Here is an 18,790-nt window from a genome sequence, read left to right on the forward strand (position 1 = left end):
TATGACACAACAAGGAGACTTGTGGTGGCATTGTGTTCCCCAAAATATTGTGCACGCTAATAAACTTATCTGGGGTCAGAGAACAGAACAGCCACGATATTAAACATAGAGGTTAGGCAGTGGTAGCACACACCTTTAATCCTAGCATTCCAGAGGCAGAGATCTGCCTGGATCTCTGTGAGTTCAAGGACACAGCCAAGCATGGTGACTCATGCCTTTAATCCCAGAAAGTGAGCCTTTAATCCCAGGAAGTGAGGGCAGAAAGCAGAAAGGTATATAAGGCGTGAGGACCAGAAACTAGAAGCTTTTGGCTGGTTAAGCTTTTAGGCTTTTGAGTAGCAGTTCAGCTGAGACCCATTCAGATGAGAACTCAGAGGCTTCCAGTCTGAGGAAACAGGATCAGCTTAGGAATTGGTGAGGTGAGGAAGCTGTAGCTTGTTCTGTTTCTCTGATCTTCCAGCATTCACCCCAATACCTGGTTTCAGGTTTGATTTTATTAATAAGACCACTTAAAATTCATACTACACTCTGGAGTGGCCAGATCCACAGGGCACCTTACACCCCACCACAACAAAAGGGGCTTAGGGTAGTGTAGTGAGCTCAGTCGGTAGAGCATGAGACTCTTAATCTCAGGGTCGTGGGTTCGTGCCCCACGTTGGGCGCCAGATATTGGAGAAATTATTTTGGCCACTTCACGTAGTTAAAAGGATATTTATTTAATGGCGTTAACTCACAAATTAAGTGAAAGGTAGGTCGCAGGGTCTGGGGAAGGTGTATTGCAGTCCAGCAGTGTTCTCCGGAGCTCTGCACAGTCCACCTTCACCGTTCAGCGTCCTGGCACCGAGCGCGCACAGAGAGAGCGCTGGCCCATCCAGCTCTCGGGTCTCCAGGCGCCTCCCCTTGCCCTGCCTCGTAGGCATGACAGTTGCCAGAGTCTCAATGGGAGTTGGAACTTCCAGATCCAAGCTGGAATGGCTACCCACTACAGGGTAGCTGTGGTTTGTGGAAGATACTCCCACCCTCTGCTACGCAGCTCTCTCGGACTGCTGAAGAGCAGTGGAGTGTGGCATTCAGAGGGACTTGAAATCCTAGATAAGATGTGCCAAAAGTTGGGAACCTACTCAGTTATCAAAGGCAGTGACAGGAGCACTCTCCTGTTGGAAGGCCAGTCAAAGGGAGTGTCCTGCAAAAGGACAACTGATCCAAGTCCATGCCTGCACACAGTCCCTCTGCCAGGTCTTGCCTGGGACCCTGGCTCTTCGCTAGGGCTCTTTTCAAAGGAGATATTGATTGTTCTGGGTCCTCTAGGGCATCTGTTAGTCAACCACACAGATGATCTTCTTGGCCCCGTCATGTGCTCTCCACCCCCTCTTCACTCTCAATTCCAATGGATTTAACGTCACCTAGGAGTTTAGTGAAGTGTACCTCTGTCTATGTCTATGAGGCTGTTTCCAGAAAGGATTGGCTATGGCAGAAAGATCCATCCTAAATGTAGGTGGCACTCTCTGATAGGCTGGGGCCCACATAGATGGACTGGAGTGGGGGAAAGGAGATAGCCTGTAGAGATTCCACACTCCCTTCTCTCTGCTTCCTGACCCAGCACGTTGTGGACAGTTCTGCTCGGCCATGCCTTCTCCATCGTGATGGACCGAGATCTGAAGCACACACTTCTTTCCTTTTAGCTGTCAGTCACAGATATGTAAATAACCATTATAACAAAGCCAGAGTCCCCCATGACCCAGATGTCCAGTGGGTTCCTCTGTGCAGTCTGGGCATATCAAGGACGCAGAGAAGAGCCTGGCTTTAAACTCTGCTTCACCTAATGGGGGAGCTGGTGCCTGCAGCCCAGTGTATTAACGTGCTGTGAGGAAATGATGGGAGAGCATTAGAGGGCTTCTACCTCTGCACACCACCCTCCAAAGTGCGCGGAGTTGATCACACCCTCTGCCCTCCACCACCCATTCAGCTGAGCCAGTGTTGTCAATCACCTGGCCACTGACCACAGCTGGTTGCTTTTTTTCACTCTTGCTCACAGCGCGGCCCTCCCCACCCCCACCAGCCCCCACCAGCCTTCGCAAGCACAGCTGAAGCCCTGGCATTTGAGCCCCACGACAACCAGCCTGGGACTCTCTTCTTTTCACCTTCCTACCATCTCTCCCACACCTGTCTCTGGATTGTCTGCCTCAGGGTCTGCCCTGGGACCCAACAGTCTCTTCTGGGGAGTCACATGTTCCCCTCCACTTACATAGTTTCTACAAATGTTGCTTCCCAGCTGTATCCTGGCCAACTCTCTTAAATTTATTCCTCTTTTTTTTCTTAAATTCTTCACAACAATTATTGCTTCCTATAACTATATCTTTCCATTTTATGTAACTTAATGACAATAAAACAAAATTAATTGTTTTAAAAGGCCTTTTCTCTGGGTTTAACCAAAATCTAGGACTCCAACATAATCAAAAAATCACCCCAAATCTCCTGCATCCTTTTGGAATCAACTCATAGGTCCATCTCCACTTCTTCCCTGGCAACCCCTGACGTCTTTTCTGTATTAATACCTCTGCCTTTTGCAGAATATCATAGAAGAGGATGACACAGCTTCAGATCTTCCTGCTGACTCTGCAGACCATAATATCAGGGGCTGCCCGTGTTAGGAACCCCAAACCATGCTTTCAGGAGTTGTTTGTATTGGACGACAATACTTTTGTTCTTTTTCCAGTTTGCTTATCCATTATTTATCAGAATTCTTGGATTTTTTTTTTCTAGTTTGGGATGAACATGAAGAGAGTTGCTGGAACCACCTGTGACTGAGTAGGATCCCCGGATCACCAGGTTCCACCAAATTCTGCTAGAGTGGTTATGAGTCCATGTTACCGCCAGCAATCCAGAAGGTTATTTTGCATCTCACCTGCACACTGCAGGTCAGTTCTTTGCTGTGTTGGCTGGTCATCCTAACCAATGTAGGATGGCATCTCATCATGATCATGGGGAGCTGGGCAGGCAACCAGACAGTGATCAAGCCATACATGACAGAAAACTACCCCACCCCCACCGCCTCTACAGCAACCTCCACATTGGTCAAGACTCCTACAAGGGCCAGCTTCTATCTCATGACCACTTCGAATCAGAGCAGCCCTGTGGGGTGCGGTAAGGCGCCCCTTGCCAACAGCAGTCAGAGCACACCTGAAGCCTTCCTTGACTTTCTCTGTGGTGTCCCCACTCCTCAGCCTCCTCTGAGTCTCTGCTGAGCCTGAGGTGGGTGGTACACTCCCTTGATTCGATGAAACTGCACATATAGTCCCTGCTTCATCTCAAGATATCCTGCCTGCATCTCAGCTCAGAGGCTTTCAAAAGGCCCTTCCGGAAGCCAACTTTCAGAAAATGAGCCTGCACTAGCAAAGAAGCAACTCAGACCTGGGAAGGCTCAGGACTCTGAGGACTCTGGAAGATGGGGGTCTGAGTGAGCAAGAGAGGAGAGCCCAGAGCCAGCACTTGGGCGCGTTTGTAAACCAAACACTGAAAAGACCGTTGTGTGGAGTAATCACGGCACGGGGCTTTGGGGGCTGGCTTCTTTTTGTGAGGATGTTAGGTTCGTCTTTTCGCCAAGTCTGATTGTTGTCCAGTCAGAAGTCACTCCGAATATCTCCACTCAGCTCACACCCAGGACACCTATGTAACGACCCGTGACGATTTGAGGTGCTACTTTAAGAAGCTCTGACCCTTTGCACTATGATCAATTTGCCTGGTCCATTGTAAAACCACCCAGTGTTTTTTGTGCTCCTGCTGCCTTCCCGACTGTTGGGATGAGCGCTGGGAGAGCCTGAGAGTGATGGATTGTGGGCACAGATACCCCACCCTTATCCTGACATGGGAGGCGGGTCTTCCCACGTCGCCCCTCCCACTTCCTCATTAGTAACCAGGCAGGAAGAGCCGCGGAGCTCTGAGGCTCTGTCTCAGGTAGCAACTGCAAACAAGGACACCGATTATTCCAAGGCCACAAAGAAGACTGCCTGGGAGGGAGGGAGGAGGGTTGAATTATGTTTAAGTGACCACAATTCTTGCCTGAGTCTTTTGGTTGTGTAGGAGGGAGACTTGGGTAAGGTTTGGCTGATCTGCCAGGTTAGTTTGCTCTTCCATTTAAACCTTGTTTGGTGATTATGTCGGACATTCTCGAGTTCTATGTGGGAAACAGAGATAGTTAAATGAGTGTCAATAAATGAATGGCAGACAGATACTGAGTTCCTGGAATGCTCAGGAGTTGGGCAAGCCGCTCCCACTGTTTTTCACCTTCCCAGCATAGTCCTTGTGGACGGCTCTTTTGACCCTGAGAACCCCGGGTAGTCTGACTCCATCTGAGGGCTTCTGGGAACAGGGAACAGCTCGAACTTTGGTAAAACTAGCCACATGCCATAGCAAATCACTGTAGAACTAAGTGACATGGACCTTTCCCCCATGCTGTCCACCTAGGTGGGCAAAGCCCTCACCCAGGGGGAACCTGTGCAGCTGATGAACCATCTTTCCCTTTTGGGTTCCCCTGGGGCCTCCCAAATGATATTCTGATCCCTGACGCCTTCCACTGCTACATCAGTAATGACTACCTCAGCCCCACAGCGGCCTCTGAGAGTCCCTGACTCAACACTTTTTCCTAGCTGCATTATTTTCCCCCGATTTAAAAAATTCCCTGTGGACAGTAATCAGACACTGAGCTCTGCACACTTGGCAAATGGTGAGTCTTTTCTTTTCTTCTTCTTCTTTTTTTTTTTTAAGGAAAAAAAAAAAAAGAAAAAGGAGGCAGCCTGTTTATTTCTGGCAGCTTTCCCCACCCCTCCCAGTCCCTTTTATGAATTCTAATAAATGCAGTTTTCTCTTGACTTCAGGGTTTTTCTTGAAGCATGCCCTGCCTCCTGGGTCTGCAGAAGGCTGTGCAGCCCAGGCCCTGACAGTCCCTGATGCCAGGCCTGTCACCTGTATTGTCCCCTTCCAGACATCAGCTCTTTTAGTCCCAACACGTCCTAAACCATTTGGATGACTAATGGGAAAAGGAGAAAGAAAGAAGAAACGAGGAGCCCTGTCTGCACTCCCCAGGCTCCAAGAGTTCCACACTGTAATGCTGCAACCAAAACTACACCTTATTCTGCAGTCGAGGCTCAACAGGCCATCTGAAGTGGTCAACCCCCGAACCCCTACCCCAGTTCTGCCCAAACCTACCTCAGCAGGGACCCCTCCATTACTGCAACATGAATACCTGGAAGATGAGTCACAGGGAAGAGTGGTGCTTCCTAGGCTGGGCTCTGGTCTGCCACAGGAAGTTGCTGGGTGAGGTACTTCCTTCTCTCTCCCCTGTGTCTCTCCCCAGCATGGGAGATGACCATGGGTGACGAGGTTTGTAAGATTAAGGAACAGCAAAAAGCAATAACCGCTTGGATTGCCTGTCTGTGGGCAGAGGGGTCACTAGATAAAAAGGGGGCGAACTCAACAGACAGTAAGGAAGGGTGCACTGGCAAACCTCTGTCTGTCTGTCTGTCTGCCTCTCATTCTCAGCTGTGTCTTATCTCACCTGCCGCACTCACCAGCACCTTCATGCTGAGGGTTGAATTCTTGCAGCTTTTGCTCACAGAAACACAAACCAACCACACAAGCATTCCTTCCCCCTTTCTTGTGCAAACCCGTCAGACTTCATGCACTGTTTCACACATTGTGTAGTTTGCTTCTTTCTTCTTAAAACACATCCCGGAGGACGTGGCATGTCAACACAGAATCTTCTGTGGTTGTTGTTAGTGCCGCTGTGTGACTGTGCCAACCTCCACTTACCTTCGGTTGGATCCCTTAGCTGGACTGTCTCTCGTGACTACAAACCAAGCTTGACTGTACCTGTAACTTTGTATATGGTGTGTGTGTGTGTGTGTGTGTGTGTGTGTGTGTGTGTGTGTGTGTGTGTGTGTATGTGGTGGGGGGTTATCTGAAGGATGTGGACTCTGATGTGGGACAGCTAAATCACTGTTACACACAGATGTGGCCATATCCTTTGCTCGTAGACCATGTGTGTTCATAGATTGTGCCGTTTTGAACTCTTATAGGAAAAACATATCCTGGTGTCCATCTGCCACAGGTCCTCCATTGATTTCAGGGTTTGGACTTGCTCTGGCTATTGGACAAGAACAGGCGTCCCATGCTTCAGGCTAAGGGTAGTGCTCAGGCCACTTGCATTGTTTTTTTTTTTTAATCTCTCTGGACATGTTTTTGCCTGTTTTCCAGCTGAGTGGTTGTTCTTTTCCTCCCCTATTTCTGGGAGGTGTTTCTGTTTGGAGGAGGTTGTTTGTCTCTAGTCAGAGCAAGGGGGAGAAGAGAGTGGCCTATCCACGCCGGTGTCAGGTAGGATGTGATGGAGATTCAGCTAGAGGCTAGGGGCTGGGCAGGCAGGTGTTGTCAGTAATGAGAACCTTGCTATAAGTGTTGTCTGTGTGTCCAGGTCCCGTTCAGGTCCTCCTCCTGCCAGGAAATATCCCCAGAACTGCCTGGGTGGGATTATACGTGGCCCTTGCCAGGGCTTGGGTCTGTGCCGCCATAATCCGCTTTACGATGGTCAGTAGCCAGAAGATGTAAGAGGGAGCGTTGGCAGAGGTGCTGGGAACCGTGAATAACACGTCCCAATAGGCTGCAGCAGCTGACCTAGCCATGTCCCTTGCTCAATCTATGCCTCAGTTTCTCTTCTGGATAATGGAAGAATAAGCTAAATTGGCATCTTATAGAATCACCAAGGGAGCTTTGTAATGACATGATGCCTGGTCCCAGCCTCCAATCTGGTAGGAGTATGTTGACATGTATCTGTCAGTGGAGACCTAGGTGACAGTGAGGACTCTTCTGGTCCCTTCTGTCCCAGACACTCAATCAGCATGTGCCTCCTGCCCTGGAGACAATCTTCTAGGTTCTCATTTTTTTTCCAAGGCAAAGAGGTATCACTCACCAACACACAGCATGCATCAATAAACTTCTGTGGAACCCAGCAGAGGAAGCTACTTCCTTCTTAAGCCTCTCTTCCTTATGTCTAAGGCTTAAAAACACTACAGGCAGCAAGGAACGGTACAGCCTCTTCGCTGTGTGGACTGGACCCACTGGAAACACAGAGTTAATCTTTCCCAAATTAATCACCCCAAGCTATTAGCCGCTTGTACCCTATCCCTGCTGGGACGGCAGGTCAGGCTCTCACAGTTTGGACCTTATGAATAATTGTTTCCTCTTTGATGCTGAGCTTGTGTGTTTTTGATGAAAAGAAAATCCATGACTTTTTTTTCCCATGTGAGTTGAGGCTGCTGTTCACATGGGGAGACTTCTCAGCTCTCACTTTAATAACTCTGGCTTCTCTGACCTTTCATTCCTGTTCCCCTATTTATGCTACATAGATTGGTAGAAAAATCCAGAGTGTGCATCCAGGAGATGCTTTAGAAACAAGCAGGCAGGCTAGTGGGCTCGCTGACTTTTTTTTCTAGCACTTCTGCTTTTTAAATGCTCCTAAACAAATAGCCAGGCACCGTTGATCATTAGGAAGCCATGGGTGGAGAGCCAGCGCTTCTGCCCAATTACTGGGGCAGGTCCAGCAGGCTTTACCCTGTGGGGTAGAGCCCACAGCACTCCAAGTATAATCAGAGCTCTGGCAGCCTGAGAATTTGTTTTAGGCTTAATTGGCCCGAGGCTGGTACATGGCCCCAGCTCTTTCTCTACAGCTATGCACACTGCTTTTTCAGTCCTAGAGTGGATGAGCTGCGTCCACGAGGCCTCGTCCCATTAAGAGAAAGCCTGGATGCTTGCCACACGAGAGGCACACAGCAGAGACCACCCACCCACCACACGCCCAGGACTCGCTGGGTAATGTGACATGCTTGAGTACCTGAGATCACAAAACCACCTCTCTTGTTTAATTCTCCGCTCCAAGTAAATTCTCTCCTCCTCAGCATCCTCAAGAGTAAAACGTGCGCACACAGGTGGCTCTTACCCTCCTGCCTCTCCTTTCATGGAGTAAATCACAGTGTTGTCTTTACCCACTGTCCTGTTAGTGACTACAGGGGCTCCAGAAGGGGACTCAGAGGACAGATGGGATCCATCTCGCTCTGTTCCCACACCACAGTGTCAGTGCAGAGGACTTCTATGGCCTCAGAAAGGGCCGGGGTCTCCCCACTGAGGAATAAGAACTTGTGCACCTGGGACACCAGCTGGGTGTCTCCTCACTCCATTTATTTGGGCACTTTCTACCTGGAGATCGTGCCAGCTCCCACAGGCCTGGGGCTCATTCGTTAGTTCCTTTCCCTCTGCACCACCAGGCATGGCCCTAGGTTGCTTCCACCTGGGCTTCTGACCAAGCAATGGAAACTGGTTCCCACTTTCTGATTTAGTGTTAATTTGTCCAAGTGGCACTGAGCTCAGGAAGAGGTGCTCGGGGCAAGGTGTGATGCAGGAGTCTGAGCTTCCATGCTGGCCCAGGAATATCTGCATGTTCCAAGACCTAGATCCTTCTAGAACTTTGTCCTTTTGGGTTTTTAATGGGAATTTCATTACTTAGCATGATTGCCAGAATCATGGGCCACTGACAATTAACTCAACCTTCAGCTGCTCTGCCCTCACCAGAGTTGGAAACAGGGCTGACCATTCTCCTGCTTTGTCTTTCCAGGGACACGCCCCCATCCCTAAGAGAACTAGGAGCTGTCAGCTCTCCATCAGTGTGTGCAAAGTGGCATCATCAGTTCAAAGACTCCAAGGACTTTAGGAAGGGCATGCCAGGGAATAGGAGGAAGACAAAATGCATATCGTCACAGCATATGTCCCCAGCATACTATGTGACCGAAAATTGGAATTTACCCTGTTCTAGTCTGGGTTCATGCATGAGAAAAATGGGGGACGGGGACAGGTAGCTCTCTTCTGATTGTTTCCCCTGGAACCAAATGATCTCAACCTCCTTTGGAGCCTCTGTGATGAACAGTTTTTTGTTGGCTGGGGCAAGTTTCCTCAGAGCTGGTGTACCTGGAAACAGGAGAGGAGCTCACCTTCGGCATCTGTCACCATTTGTCACTTTTCTAAAGAAGATCTCTGTAGATCATGTGCCAATTTGTTGGGGGCAGCTATCCATCAAGGCAGAACCTGCAGCATTCATCTTGGGACCTGGCAGCTGCTACCTACACAGAACAGACGATGCCCTGAAGGAATGTCAGTGACAACTCCTCTGAGAGAGCCACAGCACCCTGTGACATGTGATGTGTGCAGACAGGGAGGGACTCCAAAGAGAGAAGGCCTGTGCGGGATTATTATAAACCTCACACCCAGTCTGCATATGTCTGCACCCAAGGACAGTGTGTCTCTAGAGACTCCGGCCCCATTTGACAATATCTTAAATGGCAGCATTAAAATTCATATTCAGTTCTGAAAATTCATGGAATGCTCAGGAGACGTTCTGTGTGACCACTCAAACTTTGAGGATTTATACATTATTTGTGCAGCAGATAATCAGAGTGCTGGTGGAGTCTGTGGTGAACTACACAGAAAGTCTTTCTTCAGGGGATCTGACATGGGAATGCACTGTGAGGCAGCCGGTGTGAGGCAGCCAGACAGGCAGGCATCACCTAATGTGACAAGGAGATATCTGGGTTTAAGGAGCAACTTGAGGAAAAACTGACCTGGGTGTGAGGAATGTGGGAGGCTAAGCATCACAATAGACATTGGGAGCTGGCTGGGAGAGGCTGGTGCTCCAGGCTCAGGTGTGAACAGGGTGTGAGGCAGTTCCCTGCACCTGTGGCAATGCTCCTCACCACTGCTTCCCAGGAGTGTTCCCTCTTCTAGAACTCCTCCCTTCCCATCCATCACCGTGGTTCTCGCCCTGACCTCCTACAGAGGGGCTACATATATTCTCTGTCATGCCACCTTTCCCCCGACACAATCCAGAGGATCACAGAGATCAGTAGAAACACCCAGAACCAGAGCCAGGGGCATCATCATGCTTCTCATAAGAACTGGTAGAGAAAAATGAAACAAAGGAATAAATAAGAACACCGGAGACCAGCAAAGATGTCGCCCAGCTTGAACTAGCTCACCTTCAATGATCCTTGGAACTCAACTTGGGAAAGAGGAATGATCTAGGCAGGTCAGAGTCTGGGGTGCCTATGAGAAATGATCTATGAAAGCCAAATTCTGGGGATGCCTCTGAGGGATGATCTAGACAGGTCAAAGTCTGGGGGTGCCTATGAGGGGTGATCTACACAAGCCAGTTCCTGGGGTTACTCCAATGGATGATCTAGACAGATCAGAGTCTGGGGTGCATGTGAGGGACAATCTAGATTTTAAGGTTGCCTCACTTTAACCTTACAGGGCACCATCCCTAGAATGGACTCCCAGGCTGAGTGAATACAAAGGACTAAGACAGCTGAGCGCCATTGATGAGGGAATGTCTTTCTGTACACTGTGAATATGTGTTTCTCTGATTGGTTGATAAATAAAGCCATTTGGCCTATGGCAAGGCAGGCAGGAAATTCAAAGGGAGAGACAGGAAGAAGGAAAGGAGAGACGCCAGCCAGCTGCCTAGGGAGCAACGTATAATGGGATGCAGGTAAAGCCACAGAAAACATGGCAAAGCATAGATTAATAGAAATGGGTTAAGATATAAGAGCTAGCCAGCAGGAAGCCTGCCACGGCCATAGTTTAAAAATAATATAAGCCTCTGTGTTCACTTGGGTCTGAGCCGCTGAGGACTGAGTGGGACACAGGAAAACTTCAGCTAGACACCATCATTCATCTCTCTCTGTTTCCTGTCTGTGGACATCACGTCTGTGGACCACCCATCTCCTGCTCCTGCCGCTGTGACTTCCGCCATGATGGACCTTCAAACAAGGAGCCGGAATAGACAGACCCCTTCTCTATTAGCTGCTGTTGCCAGGGTTTGTATCACGGCAACTGACACAAGCACGTGTGTAAGTAACCTGTAAATAACAACATCTTGTGAAAACGGAGATAAACAATGTGTCAAAAGATTTGTCATTACAAGCTTATAGTGTCAGATTGGTTTAAGGTTTGAAAATCAATCAGTTCAATTCACATTTTTTCTTCCAATAATATTATATGTGGAATTATAAACTGAAGATGTTTCCTCAGAAATGCATTTAACACACCTAATACCATAGTTTATCAGCACTGTGGATTTGCATTACTGACCAGGACCTGGGGCTCTCTACTGCTGCCCAACATTGCAAGAATGTCACATTGAATATTTCATACAGTAGAATACCATCTCTTGCAAAAAAAAAAAAAATCTATTCTGGGGGTTAGCACTTGCTGTTCTTCCAGGGGACCCAGATTTGATACCCAGACCCCAGGTCTGAATGCTCACAATTCCAGTTCCAGGGGATCTGATGCCCTCTTCTGGTCTCCTAGGGTATCCACACTCATGTGCACATACCCACATGCATATACACATAACTAAAAACTAAAGTAAGTCATCTTTTAAAGGAAGGAAATTCTGAAACACTACAATATCAATACTCTCTTATATGCTAAGATAAATAAGTCAGGCAATACTGTCCGGTTCCCACCCCTCCCATTTGTAGCTGCTAAGGCAGAACATTAGGGGGTGGATGCCAGGACTGAGGGTAAGGGGTCTCTCAGGGGCTACTGCTCAGCGAAAAGGTTCAGTGTGAGAAGGTGTGTGGTTCTGAAGGTAGGTAGTGACAGTTACAGTGTTCTGGATGTACTTAATGCAGAAACACTGTGTGCTTAAAGTGATGAACATGGAAGTTTTTATGCAATACAATTTTTATTTGAGACAAGGTATGTCAGGCTGGCCTCAAACTTGTGACCCTTTTACCCCTGCCTCCTGAATGCTGGGATTACAGGTGTGTGCTGCCACACCTGGCTCTGTCCTCTTACCACTGGAGAGCCCTCCACAGGATGTGGATGTGCCAGTTACATGAAGTGATCTCTACAAACAGTAGAGCACCAAGGGAACCAATCCAGAAGCCCAGCAGAAAAAGCTCACAAAAGAAATGGGCAGAGAACCCACTCTAGGTACGCAGGACTGCTTGTGCTAATTGAATTGTGAGCGCTATGTAGATGCCAGGGACAAGAAGGGACAGGTTTTTCAGGGCCATGGGCTGGCACAGGCAGTGCAGGGGGGGGGGCAGTTGATTTTCTGGGGCTGTGTGATGAATTGCCAGACATTAGCTTTCTTAAAACAACAGAGATTTTGCCTAGAACACCAAGCTAACAGTTCTTGGCCTAAATGGTTGAAACTGAGTGGTTAGCCGAACTCCTGACTCCCTGGCTGTTGGGGGAGGTGACTTCATCTAGTGGTTTCTAACGGTCCTTGGAGCTCCGGGTTTATATTGCCATCTTTCCTGTGTGTGTCTACGCTCCCCACATGGCTTTATAAGGACACCAGTCATTAGATCAGGCTTATTAATTCTGGATGACCTCATCTTAATTTAGGCAATTATATTCACAAACAACCAATTCTCCAGTGAAGTCACATTCTGAAGTTCTGGGTAGACACAAATTTGGGGGAGGGTAGAACTCCAACTCAGCCCAGACTCAAGGTTGTGGGAGAATAAAATAATAATGCTGGGAATTTGACAGCACCAGATCTCACAGATTCATAAACATTTGGCCAAAGTTTGGCCATTATTTTGAAGGCAGTGCATCGCTGCTCCACATTTCTGAACAGAGAGACGTGAGGTTGGATCCGTGCTTTTAGAAGTTGTATGGTGGAGATGGCTTCAGACCAGGTCTTGAACTAGTCAACAGCGGGGCCAATGGCGTAGCATGGCTGTTTTGAGTTGATCATCTGGAGAAAGGGCGTAAACGTCTCGCCATGGATCAGTCTGCCCAGAGCATGTATGTGCTGAAGGGATGCCGAGTCACCAAGGTGAAGACACAGAGCTCACTGTGGCTGAAACCCAGGATGCTTTTTCTACAGTCTGAGCTGTCTCATTTAAACTGAGGTGTTGTAATAAAAAGCCTCAGAAGTCAGGCGTGGTGGCACACGTCTTTAATCCCAGCACTCGGGAGGCAGAGGCAGGCGGATCTCTGTGAGTTCAAGGCCAGCCTGGTCTACAGAGTGAGTTCCAGGATAGGCTACAAAGCTACACAGAGAAACCCTGTCTGGAAAAACCAGACAAAAAGAAAGCAAAAGCCTCAGACCAGGTGTGAAGTTCACTCTGTTGTCAACTTGACTGGATGTAGAATCACTGAGAAGGTGAGCGATGAGCATCCTGGGTTTCCAGAGAGCTTTAACTAAGAAAACTCAGCCTGAGGGCAGTGACATCACCCATGGCTGAGTCCTGAAGACAATTCTTCCTCTATTAAGTTGTTTTCTCTCAGGTATTCTCTCACAGCAATAAAAAAATGGTAATAACACATTGGGTAACTTATGAATGGAAAAGTGCCGCTCAGCATTTTGGAGACTGTGGAGCCCAAGACTGAGGGGCCAGTAGATCCCATATCTAGTTGGCTCCCTCTGCCTCAAGGATGGCACCTTCCGACTGCACCCTGACTCCATGGAGGGGGCGAGGCTGCTTCCTTCAGCTCCTTTCATAGGTGCTAATTCCGTTCATGAGGATGGCGCCCTCACACTTAATGACTTTCCCAAAGCCGCACCTCTGAACACACATTCAGATCTTAACAGGCAGTTCAGATAACACTTGAGGAACAGAGAGAGCAGGTCTCTCTTACATCAGGTAAGGTGAAACTCCAAGAAATGTGAAGTAGGACACTTTGTTGAAAGACTATTTTAACTTGCATCCAAACAATAATTTCCATGTCTAAAGCTCAAATCAGGAACACCCATGTTCTAAAAAGCCCCTTTCTCCTTTCTTCCTCCCATTTATGCCCCAAGTCTTCTGCTTTTACTAAATTCCAGAGGTCAAGGAACAGTCTTCAGTGCATCGTCAAAAAGTGGGTGACACCCATCGCCTCAGGTAGCAAATGTCGGAGCTAGTGAGGACTGTGTTCAGGACCAGAGCTGCGTGTGCCTGCACTTCCCATCACAGATGGGATTTCCTACAGAAAAGACAAGAATGGAAATTACCAACAAGCAAGTTAATGACTAAGCTCTGTGCTATCCCCGCCTCCCACAGAGGGTGCCAGGGCTCAGCAAAGTCCACAGATGGAGCCCACTTAAGGAAAATGGCACTTCCTAAAATCCAGTATGGCAGCCACGTTAATTGTCAACCTGGAGAGGAAAACAGAGAGGCCATTACACAGAGGGAGCTCTGTGGTGGCCTGCCCATGAAGGAAAGCTGTTCCCCAATCCGACTCCACTCAGGTACAGACACACATGGGGGAGGAAAGTGCTCCCTGGAGTGGACATTCAGCAGAAAGTCCTCTGGCTTGGTGCACCCTGTGTCCTCCTCCAGGCCACAGCAAGGAGCCCTACTGCAGCTCACAGGCTCAATTATCTGCTCACCCACCTGAGCTGTGTGGCTTTAGACACCCGAGGGGGTTAATGATGGGGAGCAACTCAGTGCATGCTCTCCCGATAGGTACGATGCCTGCTGCTTACAGATACAGAGACTGCATTGTTGCTAACTGCGCCTTTCTCCCAATGAGACAGAGATTAATTACAGGATCTATGGGAAGAATTCCATTCATGAATTTGGGTCCTTGCATTGGAGGAGGCAGAGACAAATCCAGAGCGCACCCGCCATGATGCCTGTCAGGGGAGGACGCAGACAACAGATGGGCTTTAAATGCACGCATTTCAGAAGATTGTTTCTTCTTTCATGGATGGAAAAGCAAACCCACCAGGCTTTTTAAGGAGCATGTGTAAATGCAGAACAATTATGCCTGCTGTCTGCATTTCAAAGTTGCAGCAGGCCTTGCTCAGTAATTGAAAGAGAACTTGAACTTGGAACTCATCTCCTAGAAGTAACTTTTGCGAATTACTCTTGGGGGTTGGCTCGTCAGTCAACAAAACAACTGTTATCACAAACCTGACACTCAAGTACAGCTATGAGCCCTTGCCCCTTTCCCTTCACTCACTCCAGCCCATTATGTTACTCCCATTGACCTTGAGAGTGGACTCCAGTGACCTTGAGAAGGGGAAAAGAGGGAGCTAGTAAAACTGCTGCACTAACTCCCCTCCCTGAAAGGTGGACATACCTTTGTAAACAGCTGCTATTTTGACCAGAGCTTCCTGGTCAGCCAGAGAATGGAGGGGCAGATGGACTGAGTGTATCCTTGGCTCCTATGCAGGGTCTTAGGTCCACAGGCCACACAAGCCAAGTCCAGATCTCTGCTCCTGGGAAGGCTGACCCAGCTGGCATCTGAGCAGGAAGGATCCTGAAATAAGAATCGGTGGGTGTGGCCAGAGAAAGAAAGCAGTCTTTGTATACATTCTTGTTAATTCTATGTTCTGTACCTTGTAACCAAAGTTTCTCTGTCCAATCCCTTTCCTCAGACTCTTCCAAATAATCACTCAGAGGTTTATATTATTTATAAATGTTTGGCTGATGGCTCAGGCTTATTACTAGCTAGCTCTCACATTTAAATTAACCCATTTCTATTAGTCTATGCATTGCCACATGGCCCGTGGCTTAACAGTTCTCTGGCATCGTGTTCCTTGGGGGAGCTGGATTTAATCTCCCTGACTCCACCCTTCTTTATCTCCATCTTTAGTTTGATTGTACCCCCCAACCTTATGATGCCTCACCATTGGCCAAACAGCTTTATTTATCAGCCAGTGAGAGAGACACATATTCACAGCATGCAGAAGGACATCCCACAGCAGTACCTAGCTTATCGTTATTTCTCCAGCATCCAGAACATTGCCTGAACACTCTCACATCTCACCCAAGAATCCCTCAGTAGAGTAGAATGTCTTAAACTTCAGGGCTCATGCTTAGGGTACAGGTTTATTGGGCTACCATCTGGGAGTAGGGCTGGGGTGAGACTATCTGAAGTTTTACTACCCCATAAACTGCTCTTCAGACCTAACTTCCAGAAGCAACAGAGTTTCTAAGAATAAGCCTTGTTTCTGGAATACAAGCAGAATGAGGCACAGAGCAGCTAAGTCCTGAAAACAGCATCTTGTTCTTGGTTTTGATCTGTCTTCTCTGATAGCCAGTCGGTCATTATTTACTCATCAAGACAAACTCTTAGGAGGAGGAGAGGCATTAGGCTGTCTCCCTGTCTTGTACCGAGAATGATCTCTTGTATATTCTGTTTTTGACAGCACAATCGAAATTAATCAAAGGCAGAATGTCCTACTTGATTATAGAAGCCCTCCTTGAGTTAGAGCCGTCAAGTGGGAGGCTCATTCAGTGTTGTTTGGCTATCACACGCAGGCCTCTTGGGTGGAGCTGTTTCTCAGCTTTCTAGTCAGCGAAGCCACATTGGTAGTGTGGGATTAACCATATTGGGAGTATTTACACCACAGCAGTTGGAAAAATCCCATAGAGGATGGCTTTTGTGCATGATATACCAGCCCAGCTGGCTGTGGACTGACCTGTTACATCTGCTCAGGAAGTACAACTTACTTTGGAGTTTAAAGGCATGTAAGAGAAGGAAAATTACTAGAATGAGGTGACATAATCACTGGAGTGAAAGATAAAGGCACAACCAGCTGTCCTTATGGGATGCCATGCTAGGAGGACCAATGTGACCTATAATGTACTTCAGAGCCTTCTGGGCACTCATTGACAACTTACAGTTTACAATGATCCTCTGATACCACCTGCATGAATCTTCTCCAATCTACCCCATTGGTTGGCATCATCAGCCAGCAAGCACTTCTAGAATTCTTTGTGTCTATGGTTGTGCCTGGCACTGATGGGAGTGCAAAGATATTTGCAGACCTGCCCCAGATGAGCTGGGATAGAAGTAGAGGAGGGATGGAACCAAAGGCTTTGAGCAAATCCACGAGCAGCAAAGTAAAAGGCTGGGGGCAACCTGGAGTCCACAGCCTGGTCCTTCTGGAGTTAGGTCCCTGCTCATCTGTGACCATACCTATGTGCCTCCTTCCTTCCCACCATCAGCCTCACTATACACACCAAGTCTCCCCTGAACTGCCATGAGAGCTCCACAGGCCAAGTCTATGATCTGCTTGTCTTTGTGGCCACTCTGTACATCACAGTTTCCAACAGATATCTGACATCTGGCAAGCTTGATGGGTGGAAGATTGAGTGAACAGATGGATGGATGGATGGATGGATGGATGGATGGATGGATGGATGGATGATGGCCTTCACCTGAAATATGGCCAGTCCTGAGTGAGGAAAGAGGCAGGTATCCAGGGCAGTTCTTAGCATAAACTAAAACCTGAAAACACCATAACATGAGCTTGAGTCAGGGGCTATGAGGAGTCAGGGCACCTGAAGCTGGAAGCTTATGTTGGGGAAGCATCAGGGAGTAAGGTTGAAGGGGGAAGTGAAATGCAGATCAGCTTGAACCTGGCTGAGTAGGTCAGAGATTTTCTAATTACGTTCTGCCAGAGAACCCCAGGGCTCTGCAGAAGCACTTCAGGAGTTCTGTAAATAATTTAAATTTAATTTCCCAAATTACATATTTTAAACAGTAATATGATTACACCGGCACACACAAATTTGGTTTACACTAAATTTTAACACATTGTCGACCTCCAGTGAGTTTAACTTGTGCTACCAGACCAATTCCTTCATTACGACTCGGGCTGTAACTGTTAGATGGAAGACTATTCTGAGTCAGCAGCATGAACAGCTGTTTTAAGAGGATGTGTCTAGTCTTTCCCACTCTGTGCAACTTAAATCAAATACCATCATCATATGCTGGGGATAATGGAAGACTTCTGTTTTGTTTTTCCCCCCGTAAACCCAGATTTCAGATTTTAATGTGCACCCAAACAGCCTGACTTCATTGTACTCACGAGGGTTCAATCATTGGATCTCATGAGATAAACTTGCATTGATGTTGCAAAATAACTAAGCAGAAACATAAATCTTAAAACCTCAGGAGTCGTATAAGAATAAAGGCAAAGGGCAGCTAAGAAAATCCAATTTGCCCTCAAAAACCCAAACTGACCATTTTCTAAAGAGTAGCAAAGCTAAAACTTCTGTGGGGTGAATAGTTTCTTTGTTTGGGGAAAACACTGTTGTGGAATAGAATACCTCTTTAACTATGTAAAGATGCGCTGCATTTGTTCATGATACATTTGTTTAACTATGTAAAGATGTGTTGCCATTTCACTTGGTCCGCCTAAGGCACCTGATTGGTCTAATAAAAAGCTGAACGGTCAATAGCTGGGCAGAGGAGGGATAGGTGGGGCTGGCAGGCAAAGAGAAAAAGGGAGCCAGCCAGCCAGATACAGAGGAAGCAGGATGGACAGTATGTAGATGAGGTAAATGAGCCTTGGGGTAGCACATAGATTAATAGAAATGGGTTGATGTAGCATGAATCTTAAAAGTTCTTATTAATAAAATCAAACCCAAGGCCAGTTATTGGGGTCCACGCTGGTAGATCAGAGAGACAGAATAAGCCACAGCTATCTCACCTCACCAGTTCCTCAGCTGGTCCTGTTTCCTCAGACTGGAAGCCTCTGAGTCCTCATCCAGAATGAATCTCAGCTGAACTGTGTTGCTCCAAAGCCTGAAAGCTTAACCAGGCCAAATGCTTAACCAGCCAAATGCCTCTAGTTTCTGGTCCTCACGCCTTATATATCTTTCTACTTTCTACCACCACTCCCTGGGATTAAAGGCTGGCTTTCTGGGATTAAAGGTGTGTGTCACCATGCTTGGCTATTTCCAATGTGGCCTTGAACTCACAGAGATCCAGAGGGATTTCTATCTCTGGA

Source organism: Peromyscus maniculatus, chromosome 1 (assembly GCF_049852395.1).
Source record: "Peromyscus maniculatus bairdii isolate BWxNUB_F1_BW_parent chromosome 1, HU_Pman_BW_mat_3.1, whole genome shotgun sequence".
NCBI classification, from domain to species: domain Eukaryota; kingdom Metazoa; phylum Chordata; class Mammalia; order Rodentia; family Cricetidae; genus Peromyscus; species Peromyscus maniculatus.